This window comes from Spermophilus citellus (genome assembly GCF_964194105.1).
Source record: "Spermophilus citellus genome assembly, chromosome: 2".
In the NCBI taxonomy this organism is placed as follows: Eukaryota; Metazoa; Chordata; class Mammalia; order Rodentia; family Sciuridae; genus Spermophilus; species Spermophilus citellus.
Window position 1 is genome coordinate 63866297 of NC_138183.1, and position 17771 is coordinate 63884067.

General features: G+C 37.3%; 1 protein-coding gene across 8 annotated transcripts in view; it reads right to left on the reverse strand.

The window, feature by feature from the left end:
- Positions 1-17771, reverse strand: part of KDM4C (lysine demethylase 4C) — a 401867-nt gene that overhangs the window by 72014 nt on the left and 312082 nt on the right. The gene's annotated exons all lie outside the window — the stretch shown is intronic.

Here is a 17771-nt window from a genome sequence, read left to right on the forward strand (position 1 = left end):
AAAATAGGATGGAGGCACCACTATGATCCAGAAGGATAAGCACGGAGATAACAGACAATAAGATTACTGGGCATTTAAAAGCAGAAAAAGTTCAGAAAGAAAGGGCCATTCTCTGCACTTCACTGTTTAAGATGTCAGTGACAATTAGGAAAGTGATAAGGTGCCAGTTTTCTGGATGAAGATTCTGGAAGTCAAATGAGAGCCATCACCTTTGATGCCTTTAGAATAATGTCAAGGAGCGGCTGAGTCCCAGAGAAACCAACACAGCACAGCAGGAAAATGCTGGCACAAGTAACAAGATATTGTGACTTTAGGGTGTCACTCACTTTTACATTTTCCCAGGAGGGATACCGGGGACTGATCAGCCAATATTTGTTTAATTAAACTGAATCCTCCAAATTTCATGACCTGATTTCTGTTTCCTGAACAGGGACAAAATACCCCCTTGTAATATTTTTAGCATCAGGAACATTAGAACAAGCATCAGAACTACCAGGAGGCATAGATAAAATGTAGAATACAGGCCTTGCCCCAGAGTTTCAGGAACTCTGTGAGGGGGGCCATTGGACCTGCATTTCTAAACAATTTCTCAGTGATACTGATATTGTCAATCCATAGGTCCCACTTTGAGAATCACTGGCTTAGAGGGTTAAAAACTAAAGAGTTATCAATTATTCTGAGATACTTTAGTACAAGAAAATTCAGGAAGTACAATGTTCCTTTCACCTATTCCACAGTGTCAAGGGTTGAGAAAATCCTCAGGCGAATATGATTTATAGAGCACTGTATTTTCTTGGGGGTCTGGATTTCCATACTTATTCCAGTGGCATAGGCCATTAAGGCTACTAATGGATTGAGGAAGTAATGAAGTATCTGGCAATGAGGTTTTGTGTATCATTAGATTTCTTGAGCATATAGCTTGGCAAAAAGGGCATCAAGAAATGATGAGCTGTGAAGGAGTTGGAGGTTCAAAGCACATCTTCCCTTTTATTCTATTAATATGATTTATAATATGATTTTGTTTTTGTTTTGCCAGTTTTATGGTTCTTTTTTCTTCCATAAAAAGGCAGGTAATTCTAAAATAGGCACAAATGTGTTTTATTTTAATTACTGGTTCTCTATTAGACATGTAACAAGCTAATGATAATGATAAATTAACTAATTCCTTTTGCTTTTCAAAGATACTTTTCTCAAGCACAACACAGCAAGCTAATGCTTCCAACTGAAACAGTGCATTATGTTGGATTCAGTGGATGTCACTATTGTTGCAGGTAAGTCAGAGGACTGATGATGAAACTTCCATCTTGCTCCAAATCCTTCCACATAGGTTTCACAGCAGAAACTCCAACTCCCAACACCACCTGTAAGATTTACGATCTGGGGCAGGCATGGTGGCGCACGCTGGTAATCCCAGCAACTTGGGAGACTGAGGCAGGAGGATCACAAGTTCAAACACACCCTCAGCAACCTAGTAAGGCCCTAAGCAACTTAGCAAGACCCTGTCTCAAAATAAAAATGGCTGGGGATGTGGCTCAGTGGTTAAGCACCCTGGTGGTTCAATCCCTAGTGAGCACCCCCACTCCCAAAAGCCTTATGTTCTGCTTATCAGTAGAGATTAAGTCATTCTCTCAAGTGAACAGCAAGGCTGACTGATACTTTAGGAACAATGATATGATAAAGTTTGGGTTCTAAAACAAGAACTTAAAATTTAGTGGTAACAGACATATAGCAACTTTACCAGAATGCAACTCCAGTCACATGAAAGTGAGATTTAAAAGGAGACAGAAAAGTAGACTCATGCAAAGAGAAACCAGAGAACTAAAGAGCAGCACGGGTGGGCAGAAAAGGGAGGACATTGAACTCTGAGGTCCCTAGTAGATGGACTCTGCTGGGATTGACTAGTTTTGTGACAGCAGTCTAACCAATGTTCTGATGTCAGCAGTCCAAGGATGTTACAGATCACATAGAAAACACAAAATGATGGGAAAGCACGATTCTGTACACTTCTGCAATTGCTCCTAATGTGGTAAGCCCTCTGCACCTCCCCACAAAAAGTTATTTCTACACTTCAGAGAATTGAAACAAATGGCTTATCATGCTGAGTATATTGAATTAAATCTTTATTTATGGTTGGTATCAGAGGCCATCTATCTCATCGCTTTTTGTTTGGTGACAGTCACCATACAAAAGGTGAGAAAGCTAAGAAAAAGTCAAAGTAGCAGACCAAGAGGGAAAGGGCAAAGTGATGAGCTCAGCCTGGCCAAGAGACAGGGATAGAAAAATGGACTGGGGTGGCAAAGCATCAGATATCAGGCTACATGTATTCAAAACAAGGCTAAAGAGCCATGGTTGGCTTTGAAAAAATGTTAAATGAGAATCACAAATGAATTTTAGAACTGCAAAGGCCACAGCAATTCAGACATAAACTGGCAAATTAATAAATGACTTCTGAAAATATTATGTCAACAGCACAGTTATATTTGTTTTATTTTGGATCAACAAATACACCACAAGGAAGATCACCAAATATGCGTCCTTTTGGAAGCACATTTAATCCAAGCACCAGAACACTGACTACATACTATAGTGCTCAAAAAAATATCCATTAACTAAATAAATGACTGGTTTCAATTATTATATGTATTACCTCACTATTTAAGCCACTTTAATACCTATTAAATATCTTCTATATAAAAACCATTTTGAAAAAGGCAAAAGGATATATAAAAATGAAAAAGATATGACCCGTGAAATTTAAGAAGCTTAATTTGGCATTCAAAAATCACTTTGAATGTGGTAACAAAAGCTTTGCAGTGATAATCACAATAGGAAAGATAGAGCTCTACTGGGTTTGGAAGGAGAGAGTGTGAGACTTGCTGGGCAAAGGTGAACATGGCCTCTGAGACTTGTATTCTCTACCTATAGGAGCAATTGCACTTTTACTGAGCAGACCTACAAGAGAGACGAGAGGGTGAGCTCCATAATGGGGTGGGGGGCAAAGTGTATGCACCAAATACTGGAAGGACAAGGAAGCTAGTATGATTCTGTTTTGATGGCACAAGTCACAGGGGAGTTAGTCATGTGGCAGGACATTGTAGACAAGTCCCCTGAACTGAGGGCCAGGGGTCACATAGTCCAGACAGAACTGGATGAGTCACATCATGCAGGCTCATAATAACTCACAAAAAGTAAAATCAAGTTTCCCACAATTAATTTTTTAGATTTCAGATGTGGTGTAAGTGAATCTGCACAAGGTCAAAGGCTACACTGGAAAGTTTTGGGGGCACATGCTTCACACTGGTTGAGACTACAGCAGCAAGGATACAGGACCTGCCACACAGCTCAGAGAAGCTTCCCAACAGGGTTTTAGCAGACCAGGGAAACCAACACAAAGAGGTGGACTCCTCTGAGATCATCCTAGAGGACTAGCAGGCTTCAGTTACTGTACATGGAGTGGGATGAGGGGGAAGAAAGGCATTCTAGATGCAGGTAACCAAACTCTGAGGTGGAAAACATGAAGTAAAATTGAGTGAGAACACAGCCAGAGGAAGACAGGCCAAAACAGCAAGATCTTGAAAGGCCTTAACTATACAAACTTGGTCATGAATTTCACTTGCCCAGGTGAGAGACTGACAATTCATGCTATAACTTAGAGGTTTGTGCACTGAAGCCTGGTCCTCAATGTGGTGGTGTAAAGGTGTTAATCTTTATCAGGTGGAGCCTAGTAGAAGGTCATTAGGTCATAGGGACTCCATCTTCACAAACGGACAGATGCTATCTCAAGGGGGTGGGTCAGGCATGGTGGGACTAGATTAGCTTTCACAAGAGGAGCTTATTATAAAGGAGGTTATCCCACTTACTTGCCCCTTCTGCACATGGCTGTTTCCTTTCTCACTTTTCTACCAAGTTATGACACAGCTGGGGCCCTCACCCGAGTATCAGCATCACATTGTTTCGACCTTCCAGAACCAGAATCATGAATCCCAAACTCTTTTCTTCATATATTACCCAACATCAAACATTCTATTGTAGCGACACAAAATGAAATAAGAGAGCTTAGCATTTGCAGCTAATTCTCTGATGGAAAATTATTACAATTTCCTAAGTGGTTCTGGGCTAAGCTTCAGGCAACTAAGCAGACCAGTCTACTCAGAAAATCAGCACCAACTTTAGCTACAAATACCTGTTGACCACACACATCTCTTCAATTATCCATGTTTTGCTCCTCTAGAGTTGAACAAATTATATTTGTCTTTTCATCAAAGGCACTTGGCACAGTGTACAAACTAAATATCTGGGGAGAACCTAGACCAAACACGACATTCCTCCAATCTCCTCTCCATGAGTAGTATTTCACATTAGTTAGCATGGACCAGGAAGTCAGATAGATCTTGTTTTGAAATCTAGGCTGGCACAGGGACAAAGGCAAGTCACACAAATAGCAAAACTAACACAGGTGCAACAAAACAGGAGTGAAGGGCAAGAAGATTGAAGGTAAAACACACTAGTCTTTGAACTCTCCCCTTCTCTCTTCTATGGTGCTCTCTGCAGAAATAGAGCTTCCCTGCTACACTTACTACCTGTGCTGCACAGGAAACCCAGATATAAGAGCAACATTTGCAAATAAATTAAATATTAAAGGCAACATCACAATCTCATGTTAAAAGAAGTCCTTCACGGGCAGTATATAGCAACAATTGCTGAATCACAAAATAGGTTGTTATCTATGTTGAGAAAAATCAATCACTTATCATTTTTTACTTCTCTCAACAGCCTATTTGGGTTCCATCCTTCATTTCAAGTGTATTTCAAATTTAAAGGGCAAATGGGGGCATACAATTACAGAATATAGACAGCTTTAGAATAAATCTTATTCTGAGTATTTATTAAGAGTCACTAAACATCTTTCAGGAAATGGGAGGGGAAAGAAAGCCTCTTAAACCACAAAATAAGTGTTCTCTAAATACCTTTGAATTTGCATTTTTATTTCCTTTTATGTTAATGTTAAAGAGCACATGTTTCCTAGAGGAAATTTCATTATTTGAAATTACTGTTTACCAGAGATCAAACAGAAATGCTTGCTCTCTCTGAATGAAGCATTTATTAGTTGAACTCAGAATTGCTGAATTATTTGCTTAACAAGAGAAAAGTCACACTGTCCTTTTTGGTACATCTGGCCCCTGGCAAGAGCTGCTATTGTGTCCACTTCTCATCCAATAAAAATGTCCCCCAATTTTAAAGTTTCTTATAACTTAGGAGAGTTTCTAAACTCTAACCAACTTAGTTTTATAATTCTCTGAATTAATGTTGGGAACCACAATATTTTAAACATTTAGTTCACAGTTAAATTTTATAAACACACAATTTTCCTATTGAGGCATAATTGAGCAAGGCCAGGTAATAAGCATTCTGTTCCAAGGACAAGGAAAAACAAAAAAATCATTATTTATTATGAATATCAGATATGGTTTGCTATTGGTATTATTGAAGCAAGGCCTAAGACACATTTTCTATTTATTTCTGGCCTCAAGCATGAGGGCCTAAAGATACCTGACAAAAATAGAATAAATCAAAGATAAGGACTAATTATCCTTAGATAATATTTGTTCTCAGAGTGCAAATACCCAACAACAGTAAAGTCTGCACTGCTGATTTGCTGATTTTTTTAAGTGTTTATGCTTTCTAAAATTCCAGTTTTCTCTTTGATTATTGAAAATCCATGCATATGTGAGTCTGGGATGAAACAGGAAATATGTGCCTCATTCACAGATCTGCAGTGAAAAAACTGTGCTCCACAAGTGACTTTCAAGCATCTCTCTCTTGTCTGACTTCCCCTGGGCAGTTTTTTTTAACAGTTTAAATGTACCTTCAGAGACACTCAGCTGCACATACTTCTCTTGATGAGTGATACTTATTATGAGAAGCTCAGAAAAGGAACAATATGAGAATTCATTATTTTTGATAACCACACAAGCCTCCATGATGGGGTGTTCTTAATGCTCTCAACTCCAGAAGCTTTCCCAAGGCTTCTGAGGGCATATGACCCTTATTAGAAACTGTCATCCATGAATTGTTCTGTCTGTGACCTGGCCCAACCTCTTCGACTTCTGCCTTTCAACTGTGCTAGCAGCAGACCTCACTGAGAAAATTGATGTGAGCTGAAATACCCCAGCAGTATAACTCCAAACAAAGCTGAGAGCAGTGATGAAAAGCTCTAAAGTCAGTGCAGGGAGGACATGTCCCAGGTGACCTTTCAGAAGAAGCACCTTTCACAGAAGAGACAACTACAACCCTGGGAAGAGATGATTCAGGGATGGTCCCCTTAAGTGTACACTGGGGGCCCAGGTTAAGACCAGCCCCTTATCCTGCAGCTCTGACCACCACCTCTTCGATTTGAGTGCCTGGGGGGATCGTTACTACATGAAAAAAGTTCCCAAAAAATGTGTTTGGGGATTTGTCTTCATAAAAGATAAATTTGGAGGTTCCAATCACAAGTGGCCCTTAGGCCTCTCTGAAAATCCTTTAACCTTTCCCAAATTAAAGAATGAACAAAAGATGGCAAAACAGGCTCTGGTCAAAGGTTTGAGGCTGAAAACTGCCACCACATGGTCTTATTCTGCAGTACAAACCAGCCTATTGCTTCTGAATCACCATTGTGGGCTGCCTTTAAGGATTACTAGGGGGTCAATATTTTTTCAGGGATTGATTTATGATGAGAACAATGGGTAAATATACCAAGCTCAATTGCTTCCTTAGTCAAGTAAAGATGGTAACAACAAGTTCTCCTGTACACAATACAGCACAATACAGGAGATACAGGATGAGATAAGGAATGCTGCCCTATCCCTCCAAAATGTTCTCTCTCTTTAGCACCAGCCCAAATCCTCACATTCTAAAGACAGGCGAGCCTCTTTCTTTTCCTAAGTCATAGGGCCACCAGGCATGGCATTCCCTGGTTTCTCTCCCCACCACCTCCACTGTCACATCACTGACAGTCTCGAAATACATATGCTCACAATTAGAAATCACACATTAACAGATCTTGCTACTAAACCAATTGATAGAAATATATATATATATATATATATATAACTATATCACAAATTTGAAACATATTCTAATAATTATATACTTCAATTATTTTTTCTTTCAATTCCTGTATATTTTAAATATTTTTAAATATTTTGCTAAGAAATCCATAGGCTTTACCAAAAACTGCCAAAGGAGTTCGTGACACAAAAGAAGAACCCCTAATGCATAATAATTAAAACTGTCCACAACATAATACAAAAGTGAGAAATTTGGGATAAAATTATATAAACACAATGATAATAACCAAAAACACATCTGAGCAGAAATTTAGGAAATAAGCAAAAGAAAAAGCATTATGTTTAGATTAGTTGGACCATGAGTTTTTCTTTTAGTTTTTTTTTTTTTACTAATTTATAATAAAAAATTTTTAAAGATGGGACAAAAAACATGAAATCTTTGGTTATACTTTTTCTGATCTTGTTTCAGAATCATAACCTGCAGCTTGGTGCCACAATGAACCAAAGACATCCAGTCCTATACTCTGTTTTCTTGTCTTTCCAGCTAGCCATGATCAGTTCTCCTAAAAAGAAGGTGTGGCTTCAACACAACAGTAATTCCAAAGTGGATTTTGTTCATGAGAACAACATCACCTCATCTACATTATCTACAACATTTTGTCATGAAAAATTGGTTGGCCGTCTCCAAGTACATATTGAACCAGCCTAGTGTTAACTGTTTAGCCAAGTCTGAGAACATTAATTTCTGTTAAAAGTACATTTCAATTAAAGGCAAACAATTTTCACATGCTAGGCCACATCTTACTAATTCATGGCATGGTCTTCATAATGAGTTTTTCATTCCCCTTCTATTTCTTAATGGAATTTTTTCAATTTTTAAAAATTCCATTTCTGTGAGATTGTCTCAAACAGAAGGGTGAATTATCCATGCAGATGTAGGAAAGGGTGTGTTCACGCTCTAAGAGATATTTACTGCTTATATAATGGCTTGTTGGAAATCACAAATCTGTGGGATTCTATCACTCAGCTTTCTTTGTTAAAAGGTGAAGAAAGTCCAGTTCATTCTGAAATCCATACACCTCCATTTCTCTGTGTGTACTCACACAGCAATAGAAAGCCCATGCAAGGAGTAGTAAAATATAAACTTTAAGGCTGAAGTAGTAGTTTTCAATAGTAAATGATAAAGGAAAACATTATTGTTTGAAATCCTATTCAAATGGTACTGCCCAAATGAATGAAAATGAGGGCACAGAAAAAAGAATTTGGGTCTCTGATTTTTTGTTAGATTGTTGTTATTTTTGTTTCTAATAATAAATGTAAAATTTGGGGCTCATTATAGCTCCTAGGATCTGAGAAGATTTTCAGGCTAATTCATATATCCTTCTCCCTACCCAGAAGAGACTCCTTTCAGAGGGTTTCATCTGCAGATATACATCAACAGGATCACTGAGGGGATTAATGGGATAAAGGATACAGAAGTGCTTTCTAAATATAAAAGGTATTACCAACATGATCATTGTTAGTGATTTCATTTAAAATATAGAAGAATGTGATAATACACAAGTTCTTTTCAGATTGATCCAAATGGGGAAAAAATTGGATCAGCCCAGTAATTGGGAAAGTTCCACAAAGGAGAAAGAGAGAAGAAGGGCAGGGAGATACAGAGAGATACAGACAGAAGACATTGAACAAATAGCCCTTCATAAAAGAGTGTAGCTGCATTTGCCAAACCTGTGGTCTGAGGCCGGGGTCAGGACAAGCAACAACTCTTCTCAACCTAATCTGTACAAAGTCCCTTGGTCAAGCCTTACTCAGTACCATTTGCTTTTTTCTGCCCACATTTTCCCAGCCACAGGCCCATAATTCACTTAAAAAAAAAAAAAAACAAGAATTGTTTTAATGGTAGTCGGTACAGACTAAAGTGGGAACATTGGAGAATACCCAAGTCTTGTCAGAGGAATTAGAAAAGAGAAGAATGTGTGTAGGGAAAACCTCATTTCACTACAGGAAAATATCTTTGAGTACATCCACAATGATAGGAGTCTCATTTCATATATAGGTTCAGGTTTTAAGATGAGATGCTGGGAATGAAAGAAACAAAATAAGCCAAGTGGTCAGGGCCACATCTTTAAGCAAAGCTCCAGTGTGAATTGACATGTTTTTTTCCCTTTTAGAGTAATCCAGGAAGAGATGGACATAGGGTAATCAGCACAACTTAATGTTATTTTTACAGACTCAACTGTTGGTTACACATAGAGTTCACTTTCTTCTTCAAGTGGATCAGATTGTGGTTGTGGGAAATGGCACCATCTTGGAGAAAGGATCTATAGTGACCTACTGGCCAAGAAAGGAATGTTTGCTACCATAATTCACTCTTGAGCCTTCACTTTCCAGTTCCAAGGCAGGTGGAATGACCACATCTTAAATCAGTATGTTTAAATCTGCATGCTTCATTGATTGATTAATTGACTGATTTTATTGATTAGATGAGTGACTGAAAGATTTTATAAGGGAATTGAACCCAGGGCCTCACATGTACTAGGAAAGTGTTCTAATACTAAACTATGCCCCCCAGTTCTCAGATTTACTTTTATGGGGTAGGAGAGTGATTACCTTATTAGATTCAAGGTTTCCTGCCCAAACTTTGAAAATGTTTTATTTTTTGCTGTTATAGCTATGTTTACTAAAAAAAAAAAATTTTAACCAGGAACAATAAAATCATGTATCTACCAAACATTCAACAAAAGAGAAGACATTATATATCTAAGGCCCAAGTATCCTATATAAAATTAGGGAACATGTATTTTTGCACCTTTGCCTAGGATTAAAAACTATTTTTTTCTTTAAATTATTTTAGTATAAAGTGTCTAACTAAAAAATTCTATAAATACGAAAGAGATAGAAGAATTATTATAGTCTATTAGATTTCTGTGGAAGTTTGCCAAAATCCTACAAAGGTTTTTCATCTCTCTTTCAAGTTAATTCAGACCTTCACTTTGGACTTGTATTGGGTTAAACAATTTCTATGAAAGTAACAAGCTGAACGTTTTCATTGAAAATCACCTGAGAGTCCACAGGAAGAAAGAATCACCTATAGAGGTTTATTTCAAATATTCATGAACTAAGCAAAAGGAGAGATTAAAAATAGAGCTCCCAAGCAATGGAGGGTTTTAGTTTTTCCCAAAACTTTCAGCTTTATGATGATCTTTTCACAATTTGGCCCACCTGCTAATAAAATGCTTCTTTGACCTACTAGGATCAATATTTTCACTTGGAATGTTCAATTAATTCTTCTGCTTGCAGGAAAATTACAGTTATTAGTAGCCATACATGAAGAATTATGACAGTGAAGTGTTTTCAGTTGTGTGCCTGTTTCTGAAAGTGACAGTTGGGCATACCAGACAAATCAAAGGAAATACATTGCTAAAACACGAGTCCGAGAAAAATATGCTAAGGAATTTATATCTGTAGGGGAAAGGAGAATACAGCACATACCTAATGGTCATGTAGAAACGTTGCTACTGTTGAACTATTCCTCAGTTCTAAAGCTGCCATGAGAAGAACAATCATAGAAAATCTAGCCATTCTGAAAAAGTCATTCCTTCATTTAACCACAACATGCACTAATGCAAAGAAAGCTTAACCTTTCTGAAAACATTTTAAACCTGGTCAAATTAAAAGCAGCACCAGAGGGATTATTTTTCTTAGCAAGAACCCACAAGCAATTTACTTGACTAGAGGAAAAAATGCAAAGAAATCCTTTATCACAAAATAGCTTCTTCAATCTTTCCACCAAAAAAACTTCCTTCCACCCAAGAATGCCCTATCCTCCCTGTTGATAACATGCAGTGCAGATAAATATTTTATTTTTTCTATAAAACCCCAAATGACGTTTTCAAATAAAATAAAAATAAAACCACTACATGCCACTGTCAAAAATAGTCCTAGAAGAGGTGAATGTCACTTTAAAGGTTGTATGTTAAAATATTTAGGAGAAAGAATCTACTTGTCAAGATCCAACAGAAAGCTCTGAAGAGGTTACAAGTGCATCTATCAAATTTTCATCTACCTTGGGGCTGACTTACCAGGAAAACCATAGAAATCCTGGCCTGGTGTTATGAGGGAGTTGGAAGGGCAGGGGATTTAAAGATCTGGATAGCAACATGGTCACAGTCAAGTAAAAACATGGAGCTTGAGAGGAGACTGCACAACAAGTCCCAGTGGAGCACCTTGGCACTGGAGGTGAGCAGCTACATTTGCATTAAGCTACAGTTTAAGCCCAGGAACTGAACCTACCTGATAGACCATCAAACCCCTTAAGAGAACTCTGACCTCTCACTCTAAACCTAGCAAAGACATTCCCACCAAATCTTAAAAAAAAAAAAAAAAAAAAAAAGGCCAAGCTAGCAAAACCTAAGGGGAAAAAAAAATTAAGTCTAACTTAAGGAGCTTCCACAGCCCTCCCCTTTGGGAATTATATTCAGTAATTTTTTTAACAAGGAAAATTTGGTTTTAAGGATCTTCTGGGAATATTTAACTTGGACTGAAAAGGTTATTTGCTCAGTGTTAGGCTAAAAGCCAAAATCCACTTTTAGCCAGAGATGATTTTAATATTATACCTCACAAGAGTATTGTGTCATGTGAGCAGGCAGCAATGATAAGCAGTGCAGTAGACTTATGGCTTCCCCCAAAGACCCATTAAAATGTATTATGAATTAGAAAAAAATTCAGAAAATCTGAAAGGAACTCATCTGTACTATCTCAGAAACAGTAAAAATGCTTTCCAAGTTATAACTTTTTTGCTCTGCCTCTTCTATGAACACCACTAAATAAATACTGTAAAGAACTCGATCCTGCTGCAAAAGAGGAGGAAATGTCTCAAAGCTGTGTGCAGCTATGATGCTCTGTACAGAATTTTCCCTTTAAATGTGCTATGGCTGAACATGTGAAAACATCAAGTGACTGTATAAATAAAAAATAAAGAAATGTGAAGTCCCATGACTTTATTTTGTTCTGTACAATGATTTAACCTCTAAAATCTATTAAAATAGATAAAATATAAAATTATTTAGAAGATAAATGGTAACTCTTTCCAGATTTATAATTCTAAATTTTAGTAGCTCCATTTGTTTTTTCTTACTTTCTGTTTTAGCTTTTAAGCTCATGTCAAAAAATTTTTCCTCATCAATTCTTGAAAAAGTTCCCCTACCTCATATATATATATTTAAGTCAAGCAAATATGTTTCCAAAAAGCTGAACTTAATATCAACTTTCTTACCAAGACCTGCAAGACTGTGAAAGCACACTTGCAAAGGTGTTCCAAGCTGCTATGGAAAAAACATTCTCTTTTTCAAAACAACAGCACTCCTGGCTGATGACTACTGGCATGCAAGCTCCCAATCCAAGCACATTGACAGCTTGTGGAGTGGACAGATGAGGCATGGAAAATATTTTAAATTAGATCATTTATCTTGTTGAGACATAGGAAATGGCAACAAATTTCTCACATTAAAAAAAAAAAAAAAAGATAATGTACCCCCAGGAATGTACAGAAAACTTAGGTCAGTAAGTCAAAACTTCAGACTATTTCCTTCTAACAATTGCCACATTTCATATCCTGAGAGAATTTTTTATGACCCTAAGATCCAAAAGGAAATCTAGAAATCAGTCCATTTGAATTTTTGGACTCAAATTCAAGAAGCCAAATAGTTTTGAAATCAATATTTTTGACTGATTCCAAGAAAATCTTGAGTCAATATTAATAATAGACTAGAAATTTGTAATAGAGAAATGAAAGTTCTTAAAGGAGAGCTCAAACATGCCACATTTTCAGGTAAGCCAGCAAAAGGCAAAGTAAGAGGAGAATGTGAACTCCCCTAAATGTGAATGTACAAATCGGCCTTTTTCTTAGGTCCTGTTTCATGGTTCATACCAACAAAGTACTTCTGGCTTCATGGCTTCTTCCCACCCATGGTGATATGTCATTTCTCCTTTCATAGTTCCTTCCTAGAAGGACAAAGCAGGGCTCTGGATACAGGAGATACAAGAGAGACAAACACTGGTCCCAGAACTAGCTGTGCCAATATCACTGAGAAGCAGGGAACCATGTTAAAAATAGTGTCTCTTTCCTATACCCACTAGAAATTCTGGTTTAAAAGTCTAAAGGGGGGCCTAGAAATCTGAATTTTTGGTAAGTAGTACAAAGCAATTCTAGTACAAAGCCAGATTTGGAAATCATGTTACCATCCCAAATTATCCCTCTTCTAAACTAGGAGCAAGGAACAGGCAAAATTTGGGGTGGGGGTGGGGAGGAAAACCAACAAAAACCCTGCATAATTGTAAATGATCATATAAAATTTCTCTTTGTAAGTTTAAATGATTATGGCAGCTATACTTATTGTGTTAAATACTGACATTTAGAAATAAAGTATGTACCTCTAAATAACATGGTGATTCGATGCTTCTATCAACTATTTAAAAGAAATAAAAGAATAAGATCTTCTTTAACAGATTTTATAACATCCCTTATTGTCTTTAAATTCATATTGTGTCTAGTCTAATCTTCTTACAGAATTTTATCTAAATGGAAGATGCTTTGATGTTTGAAATTCTCATGCTGACCATTCTATAATCATCCTCTGTAGCAAAAATATGCATATTGGGCTGGGTACATAGCTCAGTTGATAGTGTGCTTGCCTAGCAAGCACAAGGCCTGGGTTCAATCCCCAACACCACCAAAAAGAAAAAGAAAAAAAAAACATGTTAATTGAAGTTTCATTTCTTAAAAATTTCTTATGAGAAGGCTTTAAAATTTAAAAAAATCTTCTCGTTGACCATTTATTCTCAGTTTATAGCTGATCAAAGCTACATATGTTATAATATTAGTAATTACTAAAGAAAAAAAGTACATTTTTGTTAGGAATGCTTCCCTTAATCAGACAGAGGGATATTTAACAAGTTCTTTTATGGATATTTATAACCCATTCATAGATTTCTGTCATTTTAATTATTTTTCGCTTGAAGGAGTTTTGTAGTTTTGTTGCAATAATGTCTCTTAATTCTAATGAATTCTTCCTAAATTATATACCTAAATGCACACTGGTCATTATCAATCATCATCCATCAGATGATACCCTTTTTGAGTAGTCCCTCAGTTTTGACAAAAGTGAAGAAAAGAACTACCTGAATTGAGAAAAAGTCATGTTACCCAGCCATTTCACCCGTTTCTTTTTCCAGCTTTACCTGGACCAGTATTTTGCATCGGTCCTCTGTTTGACATGCCAGAGGGTCTTCCATCACAAACCAGGGCATGACAATAAGATCAGAGATGGATAGGAATGCATCTAGAAATGCATTATCCTTGCAACTGTCCTAATGAGGGGTACATGAGTATGTGTATATCAGCTGCAAGATCTCTGCCCATGATCTTACATGTATATGTCCATGTTCTCAGGGGTCTTCTAGTAACCAAAGAAAACAAAATCAAACACCAGGGAACGTGCTCACAGCAGCACAGAAGAGAGAAAAGAAACAGGGTGGTACCCAGCTCAGCACTTAACCTTCCAAAAGGAGAGTACTGAAACTAAGGATTAAGGGTAGACATCTCTCTTGGAACAAGCCCATGCCATTATAGACTCTTTTGTTTCCCCAGGGACTCGCTCTTCTACAAGGATTGTGCTAAAAAAAAAAAAAAAAAAAAAAAAAAGTGGATAATTATTTCCCTCTGTGACACATGGCATATCTCTTCAATAGTAATAACTACTCAGATGTTGGTTTTGCAGGAATCAATGTAGGTAAGAACATACATTCAATATCCTACGTGGCCTAATTCAGAAATTCACAATTTAAGCTGATGAAGTTTAAAAATACAGAAATAAGTACCAGTGTTTATATCATTTAAAGAAATTTGCTGTTTGCTCTCAGATTCAAATGTATTAGAGAAGAATAACTTTTATAAAATGAAAAACAATAAAAGATTAAAAAAAAAAACCTAAGTTCCTTGACTACATGCTCCATTTCACTTCAGGATGGGATAATGCAGAAGCCCAGTGGGGAGGACTGTTTTCTGTAAGTGCAAAAATTATCCCGCCAAGCAGTCTGAAAAGAAAAACACAATAGGAAAAAAGAAAACAAAACAAAACAAAAAAAATCCCACATTCCTATGAGCAGAGAATGGGTATGGGACCATAAACCTGATACCAGCTGTTGTTGTTGTTGTTGTTTTTTACGGTGTAGATGAACACAACACAATGCCTTTATTTTTATGTGGTGCTGAGGATCGAATCTGGGTCCCGCCTGTGCTAGGCAAACACTCTACCACTGAGCCACAATCCCAGCCCCAAGATACCAGTTTTTCTCCAGTAGGAGCTTTCAATATAATGCTATATACAAGCAAAATTAAATGTCATCTCGTGGATCCAGAACTGCTCCAGGGTCAGCTACAATGACCCCCCATATCTTAAAGTGTAAAAGTAAGGTTAACCAGCAGACCAGAGTGAGTCTATTTTTCTGCTCCTTTTTATTGTTCTTCTTAGTTCTTTCTAAACAATTAGAGTTCATTAGAAATAATTTTCTGCAAAGCCTCACTGGGTGCTTTGAAACAAGAATAAAGAAAAGTCAAGAATAAAGCTAGAATGAGAATTTTGAAGCCAAAAGGATTCTTTGGTTTAGAGCTAAGAAAACTGAGGCTTGTTAACTGTCATACAACCATGACTAAGGACCAAGGATGTCTAAGGCAGGCCAGCGCTCTCTCCCCTCTGGGGTATTCCTCCCAGGACAACTTCCTAATCCTCTTCTGCCCCTGTCCCACACTCACTGGCCCCAAAGATCTCCTTTCAGTTCTCTAATGTTTAGATCCATCCCACCTCGAGAGTCTTGAATGTATCTGTATCTAAATAATTGCTTATTGACACCCTCTTCTTGTCTGCAACTACTCATCTTTTAGTTCTTAAAAGTCACATCTTCAGGGTCATCTTTTCCTGCTCCTCCAAATTAGGAGAGACTCCAAAATGGATAATTGATCATTTGTTCAAAGTATCTATCTTCCTAGACTAATGAGATCCAAAAACATTGGAACCCATATGATCCTGTTCATCACATATCTCTGTATGTGTGTGTGTGTGTGTGTGTGTGTGTGTGTGTGTGTGTATCTGTAAAGGTAATAATTTAAATAATACTTTGCCACTGAAAAGCATGGACTAGCAGCTGAATCTTTCCTATAATTCTCCATAGTTTTTTGGTCCTCTTTTTACTTAATCTTTTACTCACTCAACCATCTCTGAAAAAAACACCCTATTTGAGGAATTCAATCAAAATTCTCATAGAGTTAACAGTAGACAGAACCTCTCCCATCTCACCTTTGAGAGAAGAGATGATATGGAAGGAACTTCATCTGTTCAACAATTTTACTATTTAAATGATACTACCTTATCTCATAAAGAACTAAACTTCTATTTTGCCCAAGGCACTTAACATACAATAATTCATAATTCATTATATAACAAGTTAGATAAGATTACCTCAGTTTACAAGTGGCAGATAATATTAGATACCTAAAGATTACATTCCTTTCCTAAAGTTCCTTTGAAGAAGCAGAACTAGAACAAGATCCCTCCTGGTGTTTGCCCTTTGCACAGAAATGCTAATCTAGATTTCTGATGAAATTGAGCTAATATGAGACTGGCCATATTAAATATCACCAACCCTGACCTTCATAACATACACATAAGTTTAAATACACTAAATATGTGGTTGTTTGAGCTTTCTCCCCCCCTCCCCTGCCCTTCCCTAAATACATACACAGAAAACACTGACTCTGAAAGGGGGCCGGGGATGGGGAGGGGGAAGCATGTTCCTGAACTGATAAGGATATGTACACACTAATGAACAGAGAGAATTCTACTTATGTGATAAATAATTTAAAATGTTGGGTAGTTCTTCATGAAAATAGTCAATAAGGAAACTGCTTTAGTGAAACATACTAGGAGCATTAATATTAAATAAAGAAAAAAGACCTTAATATTTGGTGCTATATGTTTATCATTTCTCCTAAATCTGACAATTTCCTTTTATTGCATACAACTGGATCATTCATTCTACTGAACAGCACACCTAAGTTCCTTTTGTCAGCTCTGTGTTTTGCTACTGCAAATGCTTGACAAAATTGCCTGTTTCATTCTTATTCCCTGAAGATCTTCCTGCCCTGGAGAAAGTGGCTCTACAGCAGTGTGAGATTCTGAACTGAGCATGACAGCCCACTAGTTTCAAGATGAAGTGTCAAATCAGCAGATAAATGCTAGCTGAGGGAGCAAAGCAGACTCTCAGGAAAAGAACTGCCCATAGCCCTCTGAGGGCACTCTGGGAATTGGGGACAAGAAGCAATCAGAGCTCCCCATCTGCAAATGGCTAAAGGAGAGTCCCATTCCCTTCCACCTACACCCTTAGAAAGGACATACAGTGAAAGGCTGTGGAAGATTCAGTGAGGGTCTCTGGATTCCCTTTCTGGGGTAATAATTACAATGCCTGACTGGGTTCTCTTAATACCAACTCCCGAATTCACCGGCTAGAGATTCTAAAATAAAACTCAGTAAAATATATTATTCCTAAGATGACTTTTAGTCGAGTTCCTTTAAGTTATTCTGAGGTGTTAAATCAGAGAGAAACCTTTTAAGTTCATTCTAGGTTAATTCCTCATTTATACCTTTCCTGAGTATGGTCTCAGCC